This window comes from Myxocyprinus asiaticus, chromosome 46 (assembly GCF_019703515.2).
Source record: "Myxocyprinus asiaticus isolate MX2 ecotype Aquarium Trade chromosome 46, UBuf_Myxa_2, whole genome shotgun sequence".
NCBI lineage: Eukaryota > Metazoa > Chordata > Actinopteri > Cypriniformes > Catostomidae > Myxocyprinus > Myxocyprinus asiaticus.
The window spans coordinates 3151601-3177300 of NC_059389.1; the positions used below are offsets into that span (position 1 = coordinate 3151601).

Sequence of the window (25700 nt, forward strand, 5' to 3'; positions counted from 1 at the left end):
CAGCTTGTGCTTGATTCAACTTTTAGATATTATTTTATTGAAAAGCCCCTTTGAAATCCATGTATGAAATATGATACAACAGGCTTTTGAGGAATATCTCTCAATCACCATTTCATTACATTTATGCCCATGACAAAATAATATAAGATATTTTATAAAATAAGATATATTTAAAGAGTCGGAATCGAATCGAATCCAGAGTTTGTGAATGGCGCAATCGAGTCACTCTCCCTAGACTCCTAAACTACTGGATATTTTGCAAACACATTCTATACTTATAAATCAATAGTTGTATATTTTTCCATTGTTTTTAATTCAATTACATCATTGGTAATGCTTAATGGAAATGTAAGCGCAGCGTAGTTCTAGCGGGAAGACTAGCAGCTGTACATCATTGCACCATTAGCTAGGTAACTCCTAGCCAATCACATGTAAGCCATTGCTTTATAAGTCTGCTCACAATCTATCACATTGCTGTTTCAGTGTGCTAACACGGCAACCTCCACCACCCCACCACCACCAGTTGGGGTTTATTCCTCGCCCCTGCCTCCTATCTCCGGCAGGATATGACGGTTCTGAGTACAACTTCTTCGGACCGCCAGACGGGGCTTACGCCAATGAGAGACATTACATTTCTGTTTATATTCATCAAATAAATGTCATCTTAAATTTCACTCAAGTCTGCGAGTCTTCCTGATAGAATTGTAGTTCATTCTACATGAAAGACGTTCAGAGCACACCTTGCACTTCTCAAATTCAGTGTAAATCTCATCAACGAAATTACTGCAAAAATGTATTACTAAAATAAAAAACTGTGAAAATGAACACTGTTTACAACATTTGAAAACAGCATTTTCGTTTTCGAAACACTCTCAGTCAACACTGCCATTTTCAAATGTTTTTCAAAAGTTTCTCATCAACACTTTAAAATCTGAAAACGCTTAAATCTTCTTACTGCGCTTGCAGAAAAAAAAAACCTTAAGAAGCGTGGCTCTATGTCATTTCCATACGGTCTAAAACACGACAGCAATTCAGAGAAAACTTCCCGTCGCCTTTAAAGGAATGCAATGTGATGGTTGTACAAAGTAACATTGGTAAGACTTTACAATAAGGTTCCATTCGTTAGCATTAATATATTAGGTTTCATGTACTAACAATAAACAATACATTTTATGGCATATATTAATTTGTTAATTTTAGTTAAAGCAACACTATGTATGATTTATATATATATATATATATATATATATATATATATATTATTTTTTTTTTTTTGTTAGAAATAACCGAAATTTCATAAATGAGCAAGTACACCAACAATCCTTCCTCCAAACATGTTTTTGCTTTACCCCGATTCACTATGGTAAGCCTATAATAATGATTTATATTTTAGAGCTGTCGGGACGGATTTGGCGGGAAATTGCATACTTCCGTCATTCGTCCATGCGTGTTTACATCATGTCCGTAAATAAAAGAAAAAGAAGATCCAGCTATAGAGCGAGTGTTTATGTGTGGTGATAGGTGTAATGGTAGTTTGAAGCTGAAAGCTTGTAGCCAAATCAAATGAGCGACATTGACCATGGATCATTTTAAAAGGGAACTCTCTGGGGAATCACCCGTTTTCAAAATAAAGGAACCTCAAACCGAGAAGAGTCTGTAAGCAAAAAGGTAAAGCGTCAGAGCCCGTAATAAACACGAAACAATATTGGATTTGCTCTTCAGAGGTGGCGACATCTCAGAGATCTTAAAATCGACCCAGAGATGGAGTTTTTCTTTATTGGACCGATAGTTATCCAGGTAGCTCTCTTAGTGCAGTAGTTTGTTAGATAGCATTAGTTACTCTAATGGGGAATTTTATTATAGACTGTGGTACTGCAGTGCTTTCAATTTCATTTTCATTTAACTTTTATGCTGGTAACAATGCCAATCTCTAAACCAGTTACTACCTTGGTCTATTTGCCTGCTAGCTAAGTTATAATAGTTTCCACCGTTTGATTTTATCTGATATGACTAGCGATATTGTTATGTCTAATGTCATCATTGCCTAACTTTTGTAACATTATTTATTTTAAAACAACTGTTTACAGTAAGTCAAAACAACAGTGGAAGGTATGCTACTTACCTGCTCATAAGACATATTTTCGGATATCTGTCTTTTTCTTCATTTCGTTGTTTATTATATTTATTTTTTGAGGGGAGGGGGCGAGTTTTGTTGTTGTTAGTGACATTCGCTCTGATAAGATGATCACCTGTAACCATGGTTACACCGGTACACTTCAGTCCATCAGATTGATCCGCACAGAAGAGCAGAGGCGAAGCCCAACACACGTAATTACCAAAACAATGTTCCTCCGCAAATAACCTTCAGTTTTATGCTTCATCCGCTAGAGGGCAAAAAGTTACATAGTGTAGCTTTAGTAAAAATACAATTGTTCATTGTTAGTTCATGCTAGTTCATAGTCAGGGCTGGATTGGTAATCTGGCATACCGGGCATTTTTCCAGTGAGCCGACGCACTTTGGGGCCAATCAGGGGCAGACTGGCCATCGAGAGAACCGGGACTTTTCCGGCCAGCTGCTAATAAGCTGCAATGAGCTGCCGTGTTATGCAGCACGGGCCGCGATATGCCGCGATATGCCGAAATGGCCAGCCATATGCAGAAATGGACAACGACCTCCCCCCCCCCATCATTTGGGCCAGTTTCTATGTAAAATCCTGGGCCGATTTCTCTTCCCAGTACAACCCTGTTCATAGTGCATTAACTAATGTTAACATATACAACTTTTTATTTTAAAAATGTATTACTATTGAAATTAACATTAACAATGATTTATAAATGCTGTAAAAGTATTGTTGGTTGTTGACTTTTGTTCATTTTTAGTTCATGTTAACTAATGCTGTTAACTAATGTTAACAAATGGAACCTTACTGTAAAGTGTTACCATAATATTTATATTTAACAATGCTATCAGAGTGGATAGCAGGCACAACAATGGCACTACAGCATGGGCCGCCATCTTGACTGTTTTGGGTTGAATGGATCACATGACTGCGTCACATGACAACAAATACTTCATCGTTTTCGAATATCTCCATTTTCTCATTTTAGTAAAGGGTTGCATACATAGAGTAAAATATCGATCCATGGCTTTTGAGAATCAATATCAAATCGACTAAAAAAAAAAGAAAACAATGAATCGAAAAATCTATATTTTGCCCAGCCCTAATTCACAGTGCATCATCTGATTGGGTGGTCGCAGCAGAGCTCTTCTGGTGCACTTTGTTAGCGTGACTGGTAGATCGTTTCACTTTACGATCATGGGTAGTGTAGTTCTTAACAAGGGATTTCTCTATTAACCTCAACTTTTAAAAAAGTTTAAATAACGCAGACTGACATTCTAGATTTCACGCTTACATGGAAGCACATTAAAACAGCAAAAACTGGACAAAAACGCCATCTCATTGTGGATGGAATGCCAAACCATAGCAAAATGTATGCATTTTCAAACTTAAACATGGACAACATTTTCTTAAAACAAGTTTAAATAAAAAACACTCTCAAACTATCACACACATCCACGTGCTTCCACAGAAGTATGTACAAACACACACACACAACATTTACTGCTTTGCCATTGTTGTACTCTGTGGGAAACATCAAGCTTTAGACAGGAACAATTCTGGGTCAGCTACAGAATGAGACAGGAAGTGGAAGGGATACAGCAAACAATCCATTTATATGTGCTTGTGCCCCACTATCAGTACCTTCCAAATATAAATCCACTGTGAATTGTGATGTGTTGAAATTGCATCTTAAATCATTGTTGTTGCTGTGTCTGGATTGTAAAACATTACAATGATGTTGTAATAACTTATCGTTAATTATATCGTTTACAGAAACAGAGGATGATGATGGTGGGTCACATTTTCCCGAGTCGTCTGAGCACAGTGGAATCGTAGAAGTTGTAATTATGGTTTGGAAACAGAATCACAAGATCCAGTGGCGGATTTAGGCATGGGCGACATGGGCAGCTTGGTGGGGTGGGGGTGGGGGGGGGGGGGGGGGTAAGACCTCAGAAATCTCATATGATTTTCAACAATGTCTCACACTGTGTTTAGATTTGCCAAGATACCAAAGTCTGCAATCAACTGTTAATCTAATTTAAAGTCAGTCAGTTTGATCGTACTCTCCTAAGAAAGAATAAATACAAATGAGATCTCTTTAACATCTCAATTGCTTTGTCTAGACAGCAATGAGATTACATATCCTGCTTCTCAGATGTTTCTCATGAGAGTAATCTTTCAAAAGAGATCTCAACAATGTCTCAAACTATGCTAAGATTTGCAGAAGTGCCAAAATCTGCAATCAAAAGTCTATGAACTCAAGCATTTCTCATCAAATTCTTCCAAGACCAAATGATCAGAGCTTTGCTATGCGGATAAAATAGCAGACTTTGGTCTCTTCTCAAATCTGAGCACACTTTGAGACATTGTTGAGATCTCTGAAACTAGAGAAGACATGTGCGAGATTACTGAGGTTTTTTGCTCTGCAGAAACATCCGAGAAGCAGTAGAATTAGCCAAAATCTACATTTGTTCTCCATTTGATCTCATTGCCATCTACAAGAAACAACTGAAGGAGATGTAAATTAGATCTCAGTAAGTATCCTCAAATAGCTCTATGATGGAAGAGCCCATCTGATTTTGATCTAAAGAAGAAAACCGAAGTATGCATTTTGTTTTATTCCTAATTTTACTGAAGATCATGAAAACGTTCAAATGCCTCATTTAGGCTCCAGTACTCTGGCGGTTTGGTTTACATTTACTCTAGAAATGTGGATTTTGAGAAAGGGAGATAAACAAGAGGCTCTGATGCTCACTATATCACTGACTCCGGAAAAAGACTTTCCCAAGCTCTCGCCATGCTGGGCTCCGATGGGAATAGCATAGGGAATTGCAGGAATCCATCTGCGCTGAGGCGCGCAGGGCCGGTGGGAATGGTCAGGCGGAACCACAGAAGCGTGAGGGAAAACAGGAAGTGAAACTGGAGATCTGGCTTCAAGTCAGGCCAAGAGCCAGACAAAAAGTCAGAGCGCTGAATGCAGAACATGAGGGCCAATCTGAGGTGCCTGGAACCATCATTGAAACCCCTATAATAGACTCAGAAAACTGCTCTCAGGTCAGCTAGAAGGTGGAAACTTCTAATCAGACTAGGGCAGGGCTATTCACCTCCAATCCTTGAGGGTCACCATCCTGCAGAGTTTAGCTCAATCCCTTATTACAAATATCACACACCTAAACAACTTCAGGATTCATTTGAATATTACAGAAGGGTGTGTTTGATTTAGACTCGGGTATACTTCGAGTGAAGTTTCGTCTTGCGCATGGTCGAGCACTCAACTTCTCAAAGTATATTCTTTATACTCTTTAAGCCCATACGGCTGCGTATCACTGTTGATGATAAATTGTTTTTCTATTTAAACGTGCTAGATGGATGTCTTTGATTGTTCTGCCGCGTCTTGCAAAGGAGTGCCATGTTTTTTTGAAGCTGTGTCAAGTTAATAAGGACTTCAACTTTAAAAAATGTGTCACAGGACACCTGTGTTTTATTCGTTGCGCTGCACCTAGCTACTTTTAGTGCAAGAACACAATCAGTCCGAACGGCCCCTATATATTGCTACTGGATATCCATTTCAAATCTCTACTTTAGGGAATTCTGAATAAAGATTTAAATCCTCCAAAAATCATAGCCACCACAGAACAGTCACTGACTTTCGAAAATTTTTGTGCTGTTTTTCATGGTTTTCCTTTCACATCCTTTTTCATTCTGTGTCCTCTGGATATTTCACAGCTCTGGGAGAGAAAAACCTTCCGTTAAAATGCATAGTTTCGTCCTGAACCAGACCAGTCATGTGTACACAACTTGACCCCCCATCACCCCATTCTTCCTTTGAAAATTTCCAAGTTTAGCAATACTGGTTTTTCAACTGACAGTAAAAAAAAAACACAAGCTAAGTAACATGGCTCCCAGAACAGAATAACCTTTGGAAATACTGCGGTTTTCCCTTCATGAAAAGTGGTAATGCAAGAACTCCAGAAGCTGAAGGGAACAGGGAAGCTACGTGTTCCTTTGTAAACATTAGGTTTAATGCTTCACCGCGTGTTAGAGCACAGATATTTCCATGGTTTTCTGGTAGGATTGTCCTCAGGGGTGGAAAACCATCCTTATTATTCAAAGGGCTTGTAGACATTTTATAGAATGATCTCTGTAAGCCAAGCTGGTTAGTCGTGTAGATCAGTTATCCAGACCATTCCTGCCAGTTTTATTCCACAGATTTGACTCCAGTTACAATTTGCTAATGTTCGACTGCAACTTTTCCAATATCAACTTCTTCAAGGTCTTGAAATGGAAACCTATTAATTAAGCAATTGCATCGCTTGCTGTTTGGCCAAAAGGGTAATGTTATTATATGCTAGCAGAATCTCAACGGTTGTTACTTGAAAAATTCCCAATGTAGGTCAAGTCTATATGGCCAAATTAACCCCTTGTACAAACTGTCCCCAAGATGGCAGAAGTCATTAATGGTACCATTTAAACTGGTGGTCCACTGACCCATTATTTTCTGCCAATTTTTTGTGCTCAACCAGACATTTTCCTGCATATTTGTGAAATGGGTATTGCTCTGAAGTTAGAACCTGATACAGGATTAGTTATCAAGGCATGTACATAACAGGCAGCGTGTTTGATCACAACTGTAACAACCAAGGCATTGTGTAAAATCTCGACCAGGTGTGTCTCCACCTGCACACCACAGGACAAACACCTCTGACGGAAAAATAGCTTTGATACTCAAGCAGTTGAGTGAAAGAAAAAAGTGAACTTGAGACTATTGTTTTCAGCAGTGATGAATTCAAAACTAATGACTTAAGATGTTGCACCTTGATTTAACGTGTTCCTCTTAAAGTGAACACTGAAGGGTTTCACGTGTCAGAAAGGTGAATTTAGATCTTGTGTTCTCACGTTTGCGTAAATAAAAGCCCTTATTTCATTCACATAAAGATCTGACTTGTCCCTTAGATTGGGAACAGAGAATCGGTTCTTATCTGGAACAGATAGATGGTCATACAAACTGTCAGATAGATTGATGAACATTCCGGAATTTTAACATTCTGTAAAAGAAAGTCTATGGGTTTTTTGGGATTTAGATTTTTCACTACAGGAAAGCTATAAGACAGATCAGTTAGAAAAGATATAGCACACTAATTCAGAACAGTCTGAAGGTCTTTACCAAGTTTGGTGGATGTAGTTTGAAAGCTGAAAGAGGAGTTACAATTGATCATTTTGATCTTGGTTTTATATATACTGTAGTACTGGGCAAACATTTTAGGCACTTAAGATGTTTCACAAAAACATTTGTCTTAAGATGGTTCTTTATATCTTTAGCTTTAGTGTGTCAATAGGAAATATCAATTTTAGACTCCCAAATGTTCCTTTTGCAAATAGAATAGAATAGAAGAACAGGGAGCCCTGCAACAGATGGCATGGCCGCCACAGAGCCCCCCACTGAACATCGAGTCAGTCTGGGATTACATGAAGAAACAGAAGCAATTGAGACAGCCTGAATAAATAAAAGAACTGTGGCGAATTCTCCAAGAAGCTAGAAACATCTTATTTGCCAACAACTAAGAAAAACTGTGTCCAGGTGTAACTAGGATTTTGAAGGCAAATGTGGTCACATCAAATATTGATTTAACTTTTTATATGTTTACTTGATTTTGTATGACATTAATTGATGTATGAAAACTATTTATGGCATTATTGTTTAAGACACCCTAACTATGCAACCTTTTTAACAAGACTTTTCCACCATCTTAGTTATCAGTATTGGCAAAATCCACTATCGGTCGATCTCTAATTTATGGCTCTAAAAAATCATTGAAAAGTCATTAAAAAGTCTGTTAAAAAATTATATTAAATCAATGATTTGTTCTCTGCAGTCTTCACCTCTCTGTCTAAGCACACATACACAATGCGTAATCGATGATTTGAAGGAAAGACGTCAGCTGAGGAAGTGGAAATACACATCGTGCATAACCTCTGTCCTTTAGAGCACGCGCATAAATATATACAATCTGGATGAATCCGAGTTACAATCATATTGTCTAGGTCTGTTAGTCCGACTTTACAAAAATCGAAATATTGCATTCACACAACATTTTTAAAATACGAATTAGTGTTGTAGTCCAAAAGAAATCGTTCTTTTAAAGTGCATGTAAACGTTCTGAATGATGTCTCATGCAAATTGTCCAGTAATACATTTACATTTATACATTTGGCAAAAGCGACTTACAGTGCTTTCAACGTATAGCCTACATTTAATGAGTGTGTGTTCCATGGGAATCAAACCCAAGACCCTGCCATTGCTATCGCCATGCTCTCCCAGTTGTTCCTGTAGTTCATTGGCGGCAAATTGAATAGTCAGTGGCAAATAGGGTCAAATTATTTGAACTTTGTAACACTGTAGCTTGGATGCGTCCCTCCTAGAGTTCAACGCATTGAGGAACATTGACGCCAAGTCATGTGAAAGGGCAGCTGATGTTGGATGGTGTGCTGGTTCCAGAGAGCTGTAATTGGCTGCAGATTTTATGTGTGCAATGCAGAGGGAAAGAAAAGAGTATTCGAGATTTTTAGAAGGTAATGAGGTATTTCAAAGCCACCCATGCTAGGAGAGGAAGATGAAACATCCCTCGTTCCAGATGGAGAAGAATGGATTGTTTTACTCTGCCCCATCCACACTCTCCTTTTCTCTATTTCTTTCTAGTTCCTTCCTTCCTGTCTTCACTAACTTCATGGCACTTCCATGTCACATCCCTTGTCCTTGCATAGATCACACGTCTTGATCTGTAGGCAAGCTCACCATCATGAGGACATTGCCGAAATAGACTTGCTTCACAGTCTGTCCTATTTCTTGTTTTCTTTATAGTTTTCTGAACTATAAAGGCCAAAGTATACTTTGGTTTTCCTCGTGCAGTTATGTGTCATGGACAGTGTGCATCACAAAGCAGTCGTAGTGCACATGTGGTGAGTGCATCTGTATGGGCCCACTTTCAAAAGAGTAGCCAATGCTTTGAAAAAACTGGTGTGCTCCAACATAGAAAAGGACAAAAACAAAACATAAAGGTACTATAGATGTAGGCCATATGACTTATGCACTATATTCCACATCCTCTGAAACCAATTGGTAACTTTGTGTGAGGCACAGATTGAAAATCTTTCGCTCTCATCCACGTTTGTGTATATTTGTGTTAATATGGTGCGTAAAGAAGTGTCAACCCAGGTTTGTCGGCAATAGCCACGTTTCCACTATCAGGCCAAATGAGGGCCAGGGCCAGTTGCATTCCCACTGTCACTTCCGGGGCTTCATTGTGCGTCCTCGGGGCTTTCTCTGGGCCTTTGGCCCGCCAATTACCCTTGGGCCAAACAAGGCCAACCGGGGATTGAGGCGGGTTCAATGTCAAAGGCGGAGTTTTGCCGAACTTCTCAGGTTGTGTATCCAGCGCACAATAGTACAGGTTCGGGAAAAAAATACAAATCCGTTAAAATGGCCAATGGACAAAGTGGTGCCCAAAGAAATTATTTTCCATGGTTTGGTGAACTTTCATAGATGGTGTGCTGGGACATTGTCCCACTGTTAGTGGAGAGACCACTCAGGACACCATGGCAGTTACAGTCGGTGAGTTGTCAACGCTAACTTATCTTGCTGTTTACATTCGATATAAACTCAAAATTCTAGATAACTAGATAACATGATACCTCAGCTTGAGCTTCCCTCTTGCTTGTGAAATGGAAGAGCTCACAGAATGTGAGTTATTGGTCCAATGGTGGGAACACAGATCGATTTTGGTCATGCGGCTCAAGGTCCGAGGCTGTTGGCTCCAGCTGGCCAGTTAATAGCCCTGGCTCGCACTGGCCCGATAGTGGAAAAGCAGCTAATGGCACCCAGTGGCATTAGTTCTTGCATATTTCATAACCGGATGTGACATGCCTAGTTTAAATATGCAGAAATGTCACACAAATCTACTGCATTGTTTCAGAGGACTTGACATATGGTGCCCAAGTCGAATGGACTACTTTTGTAGACTGTTTATGGTGTTTTTGTTTTTGTTTTGTTTTATAGACCTTTTTAGAGCTTGCTTTCTAAAATAACTTTCTAAAATAAGGTTGCAACAGCCTTTAAGTTTGCTCTCTTTTTTATACGCTTGAGCTCTACAAAAACCAACGAACCTTGACAGGGACTGCATCAGTGCGACAGCTTGCATGCAGCCATGGTTCCTTCAGGAGCAAAGGCTGATAGGTCAGAAAGTTATAAAAGAAGGAGGGTGAGTAGAAAGACAGGAAGGAGGAGGAGAAGAAGAGGAGGGGGTCAGTAACCACAGCATCTGTGGTCCGTTCCCCTGCACTCAAACACAAAGCCCCGGAGCTCACGGAATCCTGAGCAGCCAGAATTCCCTCACACACCGCGGGGCACATTCTACAGCTGTTGCTGTGGAGACGACCAGGAATGGCAGTAAGGAAACTCAGCAGGTTCCCGACTGTTGTACTGTAACACGCAGAGATCCATTGACTCTGGCTCGGTTCCAAAACCTAGTACGCTGCCTATGTAGGGAGCATTTTAAGACAACATCTCGTGATGCTAAAACTATTCCAAAAGGCAGCAAAATTGTGCTGCCTCCTGAAATACTATGTTTTGGCCAAATTCTACAAGCCAAAGTATATTTTGGTTTTCCGCACGGCAGTGCGCGAAACGCAATTTCTGTTATAAGCACGGTACACACAGGCCGTCCGCCTGCAGCCTAGTTTTTTTAGACATGCAGTGCGTCTTTTCGCATTGTCGCCACATGCGCCTGGTGTTACAAAGCATAGTGCGCATGCATCAAATACGTCCTTATGGGCTTGCGCTCAAAAGAGTATTCTTCGAAAGGCTGTGCGCTTGACTGTGTTCAGTCTGGAACGGCACGCAGAAAAATTATGTTTTTGTTTAGGTGGACGAGTCCAGAGAAATTGTATGATTTGATTATATATTTCAATCAATAACAAAATATATTAATAATAAATAGTTCAATCCAATTAAAAATGTACTATTTTAAAGCATGGTTTTCTAGAAAGCTGTTCATTGGGGGGTTTTAAAACATTCAGTTATCATTTATTCTGTAAAGCTGCAATGATACAAATAAATGACTTGACAATTGTACCCAATATCTTTATAGTGGGGCTGCATGATAATGACAAAATATAAAATCATAATGGTTGTTTATTTCCCTTGATATTTTAATCACAATTATTCATTTTAAAGCAGAGGTATGTAACTATTTAGTGTCTGTGTGGGTGCCTCGTGCCACCCACAAGATGCCGCCCTAGGCAACTGCACATGTCGCCCATGCCTAAATCCATTACTGGAAATGACTGAAGTATACCTTAAGGAAATTCTGTAATTGACACTTTAATTGTATTCACAATTAATTGTGCAGCCCTGATCCCAAATAATTTACTTACGAATTACAAATAATTCTCCCTTAGAAGGCAGCTGCCTATGTTGGCAGTAGGCAGCTCACTTGGTACAGAGAACAGAACAGAGCTTTTTGCTTTTGGAGTGAAACATCTGGCCTGACGCATGATGCATTTACATGTGTAAGACATTTTAGCAAACCCAGTACAATAGAGACAGATGTCTGCTTCAGATGTCACAGGAAGTCACACATACACTAGGCATCACTATTACAGTTACTATTGGAACAAACCCCTTTCCCTAAATATTAAATTCCAGCATGTAACTCCACAACGTTTCTGCTACAGACATGAATAATAACTCAGGATCAAACTTGCATGTAAAAATCCCATAGACTTACATTGAAGGAGGGACCCGAGCCATATCTAGAGACCATAATATCTTAGATGCGTTGAAAATTCAAATGTGAATGAAAATGTAAATGGAACTATTTGCAGGAGTTTTTCAACATACAAACCACCAAAGCAGATTATATGACTGCTGGCTTGTCCATTCCTGTCTTTCTTTCTCAGCTCATCCTTTGACCTTGTGACTATTTGTTAGAGTCATTTAGAGTGAGCCATTTGTCACAGAGCAGAGTTAGAGGGGACGATGTAAACAATCATATCAAACAGGCATGCATTCAAAGCTCTTACCCAGAAACCCTTGCTAAGCACACACACAGCACTGGCCATTATGCTGAGCCAATAGCTGAAAGCAGAACTTTGCAGAAAGATTTCCACAGAATTGGAACCAAAGTTTTACACATTGGGCTTCATTTATAAACACAAGTACAATGATTTTCTGGGTAGTTTGTAAAATCATTATTATGTAAATTGCTGCATGCAATCGCTAAATCATTTGTAAAACCATTCTTATGTAAACCATTTCACGCAATTAATAAATTGTTCATAATACCATTTTTGCATAAAATGTTGCATACAGTTGATAAAGCCTTTGTAAATCCATTCTTATGTAAACTGTTGCATGCAATCAACAAAATGTTCCGTAAAATTGTTTTTACAAATTGTTGCAATGCAATTGATAAATCGTTTGTAAATCAATCTTCTGTACACTGTCGCATGCAATTTTTTAAAATAGTTGCATGTGATCAACCATTTTTGCATAAACTGTCACATGTAGTCAATAAACTGTTCATAAAACCATTCTTACGTAAATGATCGCATGCGATCAATAAATTGTTCGTAAAATAATTTTTGCATAAATTGTTGAATACAATTGATAAATCGTTTGTAAAGCCATTCTTACGTAAACTGTCACATGGAATCAAAAAAATGTTGTACAATTATTTTCATGAATTGTTGCAATGCAATTGATAAATCGTTTGTAAATCAATCTTCTGTAAACAATCGCATGCGATTTTTACGTAAATTGTCACATGCAGTCAATAAATAGTTCGTAAAACCATTCTTATGTTAATTGTTGCATGTAATCAATAATTTTTTGGAAAAACCATTTTAGCATAAACTGTAGCACGCAGTCGATAAATCGTCCGTAAAACCAATATTATGTAAACCATCGCATGAGATCAATAAATTGTTTGTAAAACCATTTTTGCATAAATTGCTGCATGCATTTGTTAAATTGTCCGTAATTTATTTTCGAATTAATTGTTGCATACAATTGATAAATCGTTTGTAAAACCACTTTTTCGTAAACTGTCACATGCAGTCAACAAATTGTTCCTAAAACAGTTTTCTAAACGACATTTTTGCATACAATTGATAAATCGTTTGAAAAACCAATATTACGTAAACCGTCACATGCGATCAATAAATTGTACGTCAAACTATTTTTCGCATAAATTGTTGCATACAATTGATAAATCGTTTGTAAACCCATACTTATGAATAACGCATTCAATCAATTTGTTCGTTAAAACATTCTTACATAATTTGTTGAATGCAATTGATATTGTTCATAAAACCAATTATAAAAACTGTCGCATGCAATTAATAAATCTTTCATAAAACCATTCTTACATAAATTGTCGCATGTGATTGATAATTTCTTTGTAAAACCATTCTTGCGTCACTTATGCTTGTAAATGTGGCCCATTGCGGGTTCCTTTAATCAATATTTTTACTATTTAAATCTGCTTTCAGCAATCACCTATGAGCCCATTTCTGTTCCCTGTTGCAAAAACAGTTACAAATAAGAGTGTGAGTGCGAGTCACTGTATTAGCCAACAGAAATGGGAATGTCCCAGAAATTCAATTAAAGAGAAACTAAATAAGATTTCTCAACTTGATTGATTAAATCCAGAGGTACAACTCTCACAGTTCTTTTGGCATTATAAACCAGAGTGAATCACTTATTTGGCAATACACTGGTGAAACAGAGTGAATTTATTTAATGCTTTGGTGAAGTCATGCCTTGTAAGGACTACTGGCACCAAAACTCTCATTCTAATGAATTTAGTGAATTTAGTTGTTTTGTTGGATATTGTATCTATTTACGTTTCTTCCTCGTCTCGTACTACATGTTATTAAACAATCAGACACATTTGGAGTCTCTCGTCCAACTTGGCCGAAGTGCTTTTGTTTATATACCCATCTCTCTCTCTCTCTCTCTCTCTCTCTCTCTCTCTCTCTCTCTCACGGTTCGACTTCCCAAAGAAGTGGCCCTATTGTTCTCTTGGCTAAAATCACTTGCTGCACTTATTCAATTACACGCCATCTATCCGCTCTCTCGCTTCTTAGGCAGGAATGCACCAATTAACACACATTTTTCACTGCTAGTTAATATCTCTGAACTTTCTGCTTTTGAACAATAAACAAGCACAAACTACAACCACTTCTCAGAGTAAATCTAAGGCTGTTGCACCCATTCAGATTCTGTTCAGTTTTTAATATACTGATTTCTAAAATTACTAGTTGTACTCATCTAAACTCTGTAAAACACTCAATTTAGAAGTTATTCTCAGTATTATGCACACATGTAATAATGCAACATAAACACACAAATATGTTTCCCTAGATAAAGACTATAGACTTCTATTGATTTTATATTAAGCTAATCATAACAAAAAACTTTGTTATAGAATAAAAACATATTTGTATTATTTTTATATCATTACAGTCTAACCAACTTATTTATATTTATGTATATACTTTTGTAAGTTTTATTAACTTTTTAGAATAAAAACATTTTAATTTACATTGTTCTTCTTATTTACATTATTTAGGAATCATTTTCACCTTTGAAGATGTCCCCAAAAGGAGGTTATGTCAGATTTACCTTTAGAGACAATTTTGTCCTCAAAGAATAATCAAGTTAATCCAACAACACACACACACACACACACACACACACACACACACACACACACACACACACACACGCACACATACACACACACACACAAACACACACCTTGCTCTGTTGCTTGCGCCCTGCAGTATTGCAGTAGTTTCTCATTTTGTGAAATTTGACCCCAGGAAAGAGGGCATCCACTCTCATGATCCACTTTTCCACACTTGTCCTCTTTATTCCTTCTTTAACAAACTCTTCCACTGATTAAATCCTTATTTTTCCCAGCCGGTCCCCATAAACTGACTGTGAGCTCAGGAAAAGCAGCAACGGTCGCTCCTGTATACTCAAACTCCAGCTGCAAGCAACTTTATCTCTCTCTTCCTCCCTCTCTCATTCTCTTTTCTCACCCCTCCTCCATCAGCTGGGACCCCCCCCTCCCACCCTCTCTTCTTTCCCATCGGAGTCTTTCTCCTCCTCCGAACCCCCCACTGCTGAACTAATCTGCAGCTGGCCGAGTGATTGGATGCCTGGTTGCTGTGGAGACAGAGTGTCCTGCTTTAAAAGCCAAACAGAGCAAAAAATTCCATCCATCCGAATGAGGAGTCAAAACAGTGGCTCCAAAAAAGTTACAAATCTATCCGTATGGAAAGAACAATCACAAGTGAGATCTCTTTGACCTCTCTGTTTCACCTTAACAGCAATGAGATTAAATGGAGAGCAAACAGACAATTCTGTTATTCATGTCATTCCAAAATAGCACGACTTCCTTTTTTGATGTGGAACATAAAAGGAAACATTCAAATATTCAGGTCCGTCTTTTTAATACAAATGACAGTGGATAGTGCCCCACTTTAAATGCACAACTGATGTTAAAAAAAGAAACAAATTCTCACCTAAACCTATCGTATGTCTTCAGAAGACTTGGAATATGATGCACGAGTCGCATGGGTCGCATGGACTATTTTTAGGATGGTTTTGGTAACTTTTGATGCTTTAACCTCCTGAGAGCCGAGCGTGACTGCTGTGTGCATTTTCCATTTCCCTTTTTAAGTTGTAACTAGTAAAACCTGATAAAAATACAACAACAACAACAAAAATAATAATAATAATAATAGAGCAAATAGATTTTCTAAAAATTGATGTCCATATGTGGACAGCAGGACTAAGTTGTGAAGGCTATAAAAGTCTGATTATTTCCAAACTGTTTATTATGTTTCCAGAAGTGTTGTTTATTCATGTTTTTGAGACGTTACAGACATTACATCAGATTTTCTGTAAAGATGCTTTGAAACAATGTGTATTGGGAAAAGCACAAATAAAAAATTATATTAAAAATTATTTGACTTGATTTGACTTTTATGTTACAATGGGTTTTTTTTTTTTTCTACTTTGGCAACAAAATATCAATGTTCTTTCTTTGCACAGTCAAACAAACAATTGGGCTTTTTACCAATCAGAAATTAGCATAATTAATTCTGATTCAAAGTAATATCCAGCATCATCCAATCACTGTCAACCATGTTAAAATAAAATGATACATTATAAATTCTGAATCTATGTACTGATTATCATTGTCTCATGTCTGTCAAACATGTTGAGTGATCCAAACATCATCTGCAGCCTGAAACTGAACTTTTGATCAGATTTTAGGAGTGAATGCACTTAACTGCATAGAGAGCTATAGGATGCTCCCTTGCTCCCTATTTAGTGAATGACTTAACCTCCAGTGTGCTGTCTGTCTGCACTGGTCTCAGAACAGTTTGAAATGCAACTTATTTTCATCCTAACGAGATAAAGCCTCTGAAAGCAACACTGTTTTTCTCAATAGGAAAATGCACAGTAAACATAAGATTTCTAATGAAAACCTTGTGCTGTTGTACACATTAGTACATTGTGTTGAGCAGCGTGGCATTTTACGATAAATTGTTCAAATTTTTAAAATGGCATATCGGATGAAACTAGAGACTCTAATCTTTTGAATCAAACAGGTTTCAATGTAAAAACTTACTTAGGTTTCTTACCAGATGTAGTTTTGTTGGCATTTCTCCCAAAGACAAACTCCGCTGTGATCGGCGCCATGTTGTTTTGTCACATGACTCTGTGCGTCGAAAGTTTAACCCTTTTCTGACAGCACAGAGCCTCCTGAACTGAGATCAGTCAGTTTAAATGAAATGAAATTATGTGTTGCGTATAGCGAAGCCAAAATACAACGTCCACGCATGTGTACGTTAGGTTAAAGTGAGTCCCTATCAACTGACTGCCACTGTGTTGAAAAGAAAGTCCGGAACATTAAAATTAAAATTGTTGGGGGCCTGGGTAGCTCAGCGAGTATTGACACTGACTACCACCCCTGGTGTCGCGAGTTCGAATCCAAGGCATGCTGAGTGACTCCAGCCAGGTCTCCTAAGCAACCAAATTGGCCCGGTTGCTAGGGAGGGTAGAGTCACATGGGGTAACCTCCTCATGGTCGCGATTAGTGGTTCTCGCTCTCAATGGGGCATGTGGTAAGTTGTGTGTGAATCGCGGAGAGTAGCATGAGCCTCCACATGCTGTGAGTCTCTGCGGTGTCATGCACAACGAGTCACGTGATAAGATGCGCAGATTGACGGTCTCAGAAGCGGAGGCAACTGAGACTTGTCCTCCACCACCCGGATTGAGGTGAGTAACCGCGCCACCACGAGGACCTACTAAGTAGTGGGAATTGGTCATTCCAAATAATAGGGGATACATTTTTATTTTATTTTTTTTTTTTTTTTCTTCCGTCAAAGAAAGTCACACAGGTTTGGAATGACACGATTGTGAGTAAATTATGACAGAATTTTCATTTTTAGATGATACTATCCCTTTAGATCTCCTAATTCTAAATTGTTTTCTCAGAGAAAAGACAGTAATACGTGTCTCCGCTAAAGTTTCAGAAGAGATCTCAACGATGTCTCAAACTGTGCTCAGATTTTCCAAAATACCAAAGTCTGCGATCAAAACTAGTATGAACTTCTGATCAAATTATCTAAGTGATCTGACTTAAAATGCTCAACCACCCCCTTCTATGAGCGAGTCTTCCAAGAATACAGATTATTAATATAATCAAGCTGTTGCCAGTTATTTGTATAAAAGTTTAAATGAGATTCACCCCTGCTGTTTGCACTGGACACAAAGTTAAAGTAGTTAAAATAGAATTTAGAGTGGTCCCTAAATGAATTCGGACACCTAAAAATGGCTGAATGTTTACATCATATAACAAATATCAAAGCAAATGGCACTTATTTTAAAGAAAGATTTTCACAGTGACCAGTTAATTAAAAGTCACTGAGCAAAAATCACTCAGAAAAGTAAAGTTAGTTCTGAGAAAAGCTTGTTGTATTGATATTTTGTAATGCTTTCAGAAATTTTTAAGTGTGACGCAAGTGTCCAAATTATTTTCTTGGGGAGGGGAGGGACATATGTTACTTCTATGTTTCCTTTATGTGCTTTTTGGAGCTTCAAAATTCTGGCCACCATTCACTTGCATTGTATGACCTACTGGGCTGAAATATTCTTCTAAAAATCTTCATGTGTATACAGCAGATGAAAGAAAGTCATACACATCTGGGATGGCATGAGAACTATCCCTTTAAGCATATGTATCCATTTGTTCTCTATTTAATCTTAGAGAATATAGTGTACAATATTTAACAACCTTTTAAAGTTATAAAAAAATAGTTTTTTTATTTTGTAATTCTTTAGAAATCCATCTATGTACTAGAACTTTAAAGAACCCAGAAACTGGGGGCCTGAGTAGCTCAGCAAGTAAAGACGCTGATTGCCACCCTTGGAGTCGTGAGTTTGAATCCAGGGTGTGCTGAGTGACTCCAGCCAGGCTTCCTAAGCAACCATTTGGCCCGGTTGCTAGGGAGGGTAGAGTCACATGGGGTAACCTCCTTGTGGTCATTATAATGTGGTTCTCGCTCTCTGTGGGGTGCGTGGTGAGTTGTGCATGGATGCTGCAGAGAATAGCGTGAAGCCTCCACACGCACTACATCTCCACGGTAACGCGCTCAACAAGCCACGTGATAAGATGCGCGGATTGACGGTCTCAGACGCGGAGGCAACTGAGATTCGTCCTCCGTCACCCAGATTGATGCACCACCATGAGGACTTAGAGCGCATTGGGAATTGGGCATTCCAAATTGGGGAGAAAAGGGGAGAAAGTCCAAAAAACAAACAACAAGAAAAAAGAACCCAGAAACCACAAACTTTGATCTAAAGAACCTACAATGAAACAACAAGAACTTTAATCTCCAAAGAACCATGTAGAGCCAATAAATTGGCACTTTTCCACCATCGGCCTGAACGGTTCTCGGTTACAGTTCCTTTTTCCACTGTGGTGCTGCAATTAAAATGCACGTAACGGATACGTCAGCTGGAGACAGAGTGAGAGCCAAACATTGGAGCTTTACCCTCGCTATTGTCTTAAGAAACTGCACCCTCCTTTTGTCGTTCAGGTCATTTTCGACTAGTATTAAAAAAACAATCAAAATGCATAAATTCTTGATAAGTGTACAACAGCATTAAAGACCCCCGTTAAAAAAAATCTGTTTATTGTGGTCCCAAAATGTATAATAATACAGGGAAAATTGTAATATATTGCATATTAATGGAATACCAATTGTTAAATAATTTTTTAATTAAAAATTTTAGCTCATGCCTATTTCACAAATGAATCTCTATGGCCGTTAGTGAAAACAGGCCCACTTTGCACGTGCATTGCAATGAATCCATTCCTTCCCATTAATATCAAACAAGATGCTGAAGTGTTACAGGGGTTTAGGAAGGTACCGTAATAGATATTCTGCTATCTAATATTTTAGAAGAAAATTATATGCAAAAGGTCTTTTACCATTGGGGGGGGCTTAAGCCCCATTTTACCCCATCATATAAAACAGTTAAACCATCATCGTAAAGTCAGTAAGATTCACTAAACATACACTAATTTTTATTAACGTCACCAAATATTAGAGAAACAACTAAGTTACATTGGCATTGTGTCGCCACGTTCTAAAGCCATTCTACCATTATGGCTGAGCACGACATGCTAATCGTGCCAAGACATCCAGGCCAAGAACGGATTATAACTGTGCCGAACTGTGCTCAGAACCGTTTGTCCCGATGAAGGAAAAGCGGCTAACGTTTCTTTGAGGGTTCTGAATGTAAAGTGCTTCAAGGAACCATAGAAGAACCTTTATATTTAAGAGTGTACAGGGTTCCAGGTCTTTCCTGCAGGCAGAGGATTGAGCTCAGGGGCACTGAGGGCCTCTGAAAGAGGGAGTGACTAAAGGATCTAATTTGAAGGACAGTTTTGGCTCAGTTTCAAGAGAGGAGGAGAAGATAGACTTGTGGAGATCGAGTTACAGAGATTGAAATCAATGTCTTTTGTTGCAGTAGTAATCCTTTGTGCTAGATTAGCTTTGGCTGCTAAAGATGAATGTGTTAAAGGAAAGTGAAAAAGAATACTGGACAAAAGTTGGCTGTTTTTTCTTCACTATCCATCACAACTCATTCATTGAAAAAAATTTAATAAAAAATAATTACATTTAGCTTTTTTTGAAAATGTAAAATAAATACAAAAACAAGTATTTTTGCTTTTTTTTTAATTAAAAAATAAATATAAAAATAACTAAAATTTGCTTTAAAATATTAAAAATACCAAAACAATTACATTTTGCTTTAAAAAAATAAATACCAAAATAATTACATTTTGATTTTTAAATAATTAAAATAAATACAAAAATAACTAAATTTAGATTTTTTTAATTAAAAAGAAATACAAATATTTGCTTTTTAATTTTTTTAAATAAAATAAATATTATTACATTTTGCTTTTGAAAATGTAAATAATTAAAAAATTATAAAATTTTGCTTTTTGTAAAAAAATAAAATATATATACAAAAATAATTTAAGTTTGTTCTTCAGAAAAATTACAAATAAAAAAATTCAGACATAGGCCAGGGCCTATGTAGCTCGCTTAATCCACTGCTTACTGTGTCCGATTGCCACTCCGTGATAAAGTTGAAGTTTTTCTGTAACTGCTGGTCAGTTTCTCCTACCCAAATCCAAACACTAACGTTAGTGGGACGGGAGAAGTTTACTTTAGTCTAGATGGCTTCCATGCTGATGGAAAAACAAAATCGCACATATTTTCTTGCTTGATTCACTTCAATAACTATTAATAGGCATATTATGGAGACATAATAAAAAAAAAAAAGTTCTTAATTTGGACCATTATTTTTAAATGGAACGTACAGTATGGTACTTTTTTTTAATCCCCTTTTCTCCCCAATTTGGAATGGCCAGTTCTCACTACTTAGTAGGTCCTCGTGGTGGCGCGGTTACTCACCTCAATCCGGGTGGTGGAGGACAAGTCTCAGTTGCCTCCGTTTCTGAGACCGTCAATCCGCACATCTTATCACGTGGCTCGTTGTGCATGACACTGCGGAGACTCCACATATGGAGGCTCATGCTACTCTCTGCGATCCACGCACAACTTACCACATGCCCCATTAAGAGCGAGAACCCCTAATCGTGACCATGAGGACTCCCCATGTGACTCTGCCCTCCCTAGCAACCGGGCCAATTTGGTTGCTTAGGAGACCTGACTGGAGTCACTCAGCATGCTGTGGATTCGAACTTGTGACTCCAGGGGTGGTAGTCAGCGTCAATACTCGCTGAGCTACCCAGGCCCCCCCATGATACTTGTTTTTGATGATGTATGGAAATTATATTTGCTCTGTAGTTTGGCTGGTCACTGTAGTTTTTCATTTGTCAACACTGACTCTTTACGGAGTCAAGTGGAGTGTTTGGTTTTGTCATCTTAGTTTTGCATGCTTTATACTAGGGATGTTCGATTCAGACTTTTTTGGAGTCGAATCTGATTTCCGACTCTAGATGTAAGAGTCGATGGAATCAACTCCTCAACTCCATTTATTTTAGTAAGGACAGGGTCGAGAGTCAAGGCCGTCACCAAGGGTGGTTAGGGGGCAGTGCCTTCCAAAATGGCACAATGTGGCCCTTAAAAATTGCTTGTCAGGCATGAGGAGAAGGATATAGCTGCAGGCATTGCTCCAAAAAGGGGAGAGGTCCAAATCGCATTAAAGGTATAGGAAGCCCCAACCTTAACCATGATTGGAAGTGACGCCCCCTTTTGGAGTTGACGTAACCCCCTTTTGGAGTAACTCTGCCCCTTTTTGGAGTAACCCCACCCTATTTTGGAGATTCTGCCCCATTTGGAGATCTCCGGTCTGATCGTCTGCAGCTATACCTAATTGGGTATGAGGGGAAAATGAATTGAATGATTAAAATCCCCAGAAGTTTTCACTCATATTTTCTTGTTTAATCCAATAATTTAAATTGTGCTCCATAATAATTCTGTAACTGCTGGTCAAGGATCAGTTTCTCTCACCCAAACCCAAACTATTAGTGGGGCAGGAAAAGCTGACTCTAAATCAGCACCTGCAGCCAACTGAAACCCCATTGCTTGCTATGTGTATCTGCAGAGAAAATGACATGTTTTTTATTTTATTATTTGTATAATTATACATGTATGACAAATTTTAAATAAAAGTAGTGCAGTTCATGGAGTAAAACATTTATTAAATTATGGCAGCATTAAAACGAGTTAATCCCTAATTACACAACAACCATTATAATCAACTTCCTTTCACCAAAGATGCATTAAATTGATAAAAAATTACTGTCAAAATCATTAATTGCAAATTATTATTACGGTTTGAAATAATTGTTTTATTCCATTTTTTCTTTACCCATGATGGCAAACATATACTGTGTCACCTATTCCTTACAAAAGCATTCTAAAGTGCTAATTTGGTACTTAAGAAAATGTTCTTATTATTAGAACAATTGAAAATGGTAGCGCTATCATGCGGAAATCACAATACAGTGGGCTTTTTCCCCATTTGCTGAGGTAATGAGATCTTACAAGTTGCTTTACACTTGCAAGTCAAATTTTGGTTTTAAAAATATGCAAAAAGTAACACATTTCTCCTGAAATTCTATTTTCTCCTAAAGTCTATTGTTTTAGAGAGATGAAAGCTATTCCATGCATTAGAGTTTTGAAAAAAGAATCTCAAACCCGGATAGTGAGGGAAGTGGATGGCCAGATGCGCAAAAAAACAAAAAAACAAAAAAAAAAAAACAAGTAAATCACAGTCTCTAGTTTGAGAAGCAGACTCATCACAGGTCCTAAACTAGCAGCTTCTAAATACCAAAGACCTGCATTGCTGCAAGAGGTTTCTTGGACAAACAGAAAATTAAGAATAGAACATTTATTTCAATAGAAATAGCCATTTGTAACATTCTAAATGTCTCTAAATCATCTCTAAACTACATAATGTGCATTGTGACTGAAACACATTCCTATTTCAGGTTTATTCTCATTCACGTTTGTCCAAGTATTTTGGCTATTTAACATACTGTACAAAACTAATATAATGCAATATCATAGAGGAAATATGGAATGAGATTATTAAGCAAACTGTTATCAACTCCTACATGCCAACTGAATAAAATAAGGCAAAAATAAATATTTCACACAGTCTTTAGTGAGAGATATGATTGATATGATTGTTTTGTATATGTATTATTGTATTACAGTTGTAATAATAAGGTCTTAATTAACATTATGGTTATTTAACATATTGAGATATTATTATTAAGCAAATAATAATAATTATGTTTTGTGATTTCTCATACCTTCTTTATATAACCTCCCTCCCTTGCGCACTTTTGGCCTCTAGTGGGTGAGACAGGGCAGGGAAGTACAGTACAGCACCGTGAGCGAGAGTGTTACCCACTAGGACAGTTTATTTTGAACAAGAGGGGTGAACGGTTGTTATTAATAAAACACGGGAACTCGTTGCGTGAGCATTTTTTGCCCACATATTTTGAATTTCAAGGATATTTTTGTCAATTTCTGTGGCATTTTTGCACCGAGTCCCTGTTAATTTCCGACATTATTGGCATTGTATCTTTCTAAGGTACTGTATATAAAAAGTTTGTTTTAGATATATAGTAGCAAGTAAACAAGATATCCCCACATACAGTATATGTCAAACTACATTGTGTTAATGTTGGACACAGTTAAAACATTGCCTAGCTTAAAAACAAGTGAAGTTTGATCAGTGGTTAAATGTGTTCAGACGGTTCCCTCATACCTGAATGATCGGCTCCTTTCCAGAATAAATTGAAATATGCAGAAAATCACAGTATTGCAGTTCTTGTATAGTGACAGGGCACAAAGTCTAGAAGAAGCTAGAGAAGAGAGGACACCGGCAGCAGTTTATGCAAGCTGCTGTGCTCATGATGCTGTGCCCCACGGGCTTCCGTCGTGCTGTGCACATCGCGTTTTAGTTTATAAACAGATTTAGCGTTTATAACTTTCTTGTTCCCAAAAATTCCGAAATATTACGTTTTTTTTGTTGTTTTTTTTTGTTTGTTTTTTACTTTGTAATTGTGGTGAAAAATGACTGTAGCAAAGTTGAATACTTCATTTTTAATCAACTCAAGTAAAAGTAAAAGTACTATTATTTATGTCCCACAGACGAGTCAGTGGGATAATTCATAATCCACACACAGGTCGAAAACCCCTATACTTAAACTGACCTGATGCATTGCAGATCATTTTCACAGACAAACTAATAAATAGATGTAAAATGTATATATAAAACATTTAAAAAGAGTTTTCACTCACTCTTTCTCTTTTACTGTGAGTTTACTGCCTGTGTAAGGAAAATAATCCTACCATTATTTTGAAATTCACATGCTGACTTCCCTTATGTTCTTTAAAGAGCACCTGTTATGGTTTTTAAACGTGCCTAATTTTGTTTTAAAGGTCTCATACAATAGATTTACATGCATCCAAGGTCAAAAAACACTTTAATTTGCTCATAATTTAAACTGAAGCATTACCTTTTTTTTCCCAGTGTCAAAAACGACTTGTTCAATGATCCGTTCTAAAGGATTAATTCTAAACTCCTCCTTTCAGAGAGCCTACTCTGCTCTGATTGTTCAGATGTCCCAGTCTGTTGTGATTGGTCTACCGCTTAGTGTAGTGTTTGAGGGCGGGTCAAAGCTGTTCGCGAGCAGCCAATGAAGACCAGAGGTGGGTTTTCTGTTACCAAATTACGTAGGTTAGTACAGGAAGTAAGTCTGGAATTACTAACAACTCGTTTCAGGTGTTCAGAATCGGTTCTTTCTTTTGGGAGTCAATAACTCCATTTGTCGATTTTTGAAACTTTGCAGACTTTTTTATATTCACAAACAGCTATATAACACACTGCTTGAAAGGTAATATTTGAAAAACCATAATAGGTGCTCTTTAAAGGTGCTGTAAGCAAGCTGTTCTGGAACTTCCACAAGACTGTGAATGAGCCACGCCCCCTCGTTCCAAAACCCCGCCCTCCAAATATTATTTTGAGACAAAAAATGAACAAAAGAGCAGCATTGTTTGTTCCTGTGGCTGTCAAATCCAACAGTGGCACAATAGCGCAATTAACTGACAAACATTATGAATCATAGCCTCAATGATCCTCTTTAAATGAGAATGAGCTAAATGATTGACAGGTGAAAAGCGTCAATGTCCGCGGACACATTTTTGTTTGCTGTTTACAAAGTCTACAGCTGTCACAGAGACCGGTGAGATCTCTCATAAATATCTTTAAGGGAGTATGATTTTTTGCATACTTTTCCATGAAAAAATCGCTTGCAGCACCTTTAAATCACAAATATTACATTTATAATACAAGAGAGGTAAAAACAAAAATGAAAGAAAGTATTAGTTGCGCTCCGGAACTAATGTTTCGCGCTAAGAAACACACGGAGGAATTTA

General features: G+C 37.8%; 1 protein-coding gene across 2 annotated transcripts in view; it reads right to left on the minus strand.

Annotated features, from left to right (window-relative positions):
* LOC127436058 (DENN domain-containing protein 2A-like) overlaps positions 1-15164 on the minus strand; it is a 55345-nt gene extending 40181 nt beyond the window's left edge. For both annotated transcript variants that reach the window (XM_051689979.1, XM_051689975.1), the window contains exon 1: positions 14941-15164. The gene's annotated coding sequence lies outside the window, so the exon portion shown is untranslated. The remainder of the gene's footprint in view (positions 1-14940) is intronic.
* Between the last annotated feature and the right edge of the window lie 10536 nt (positions 15165-25700).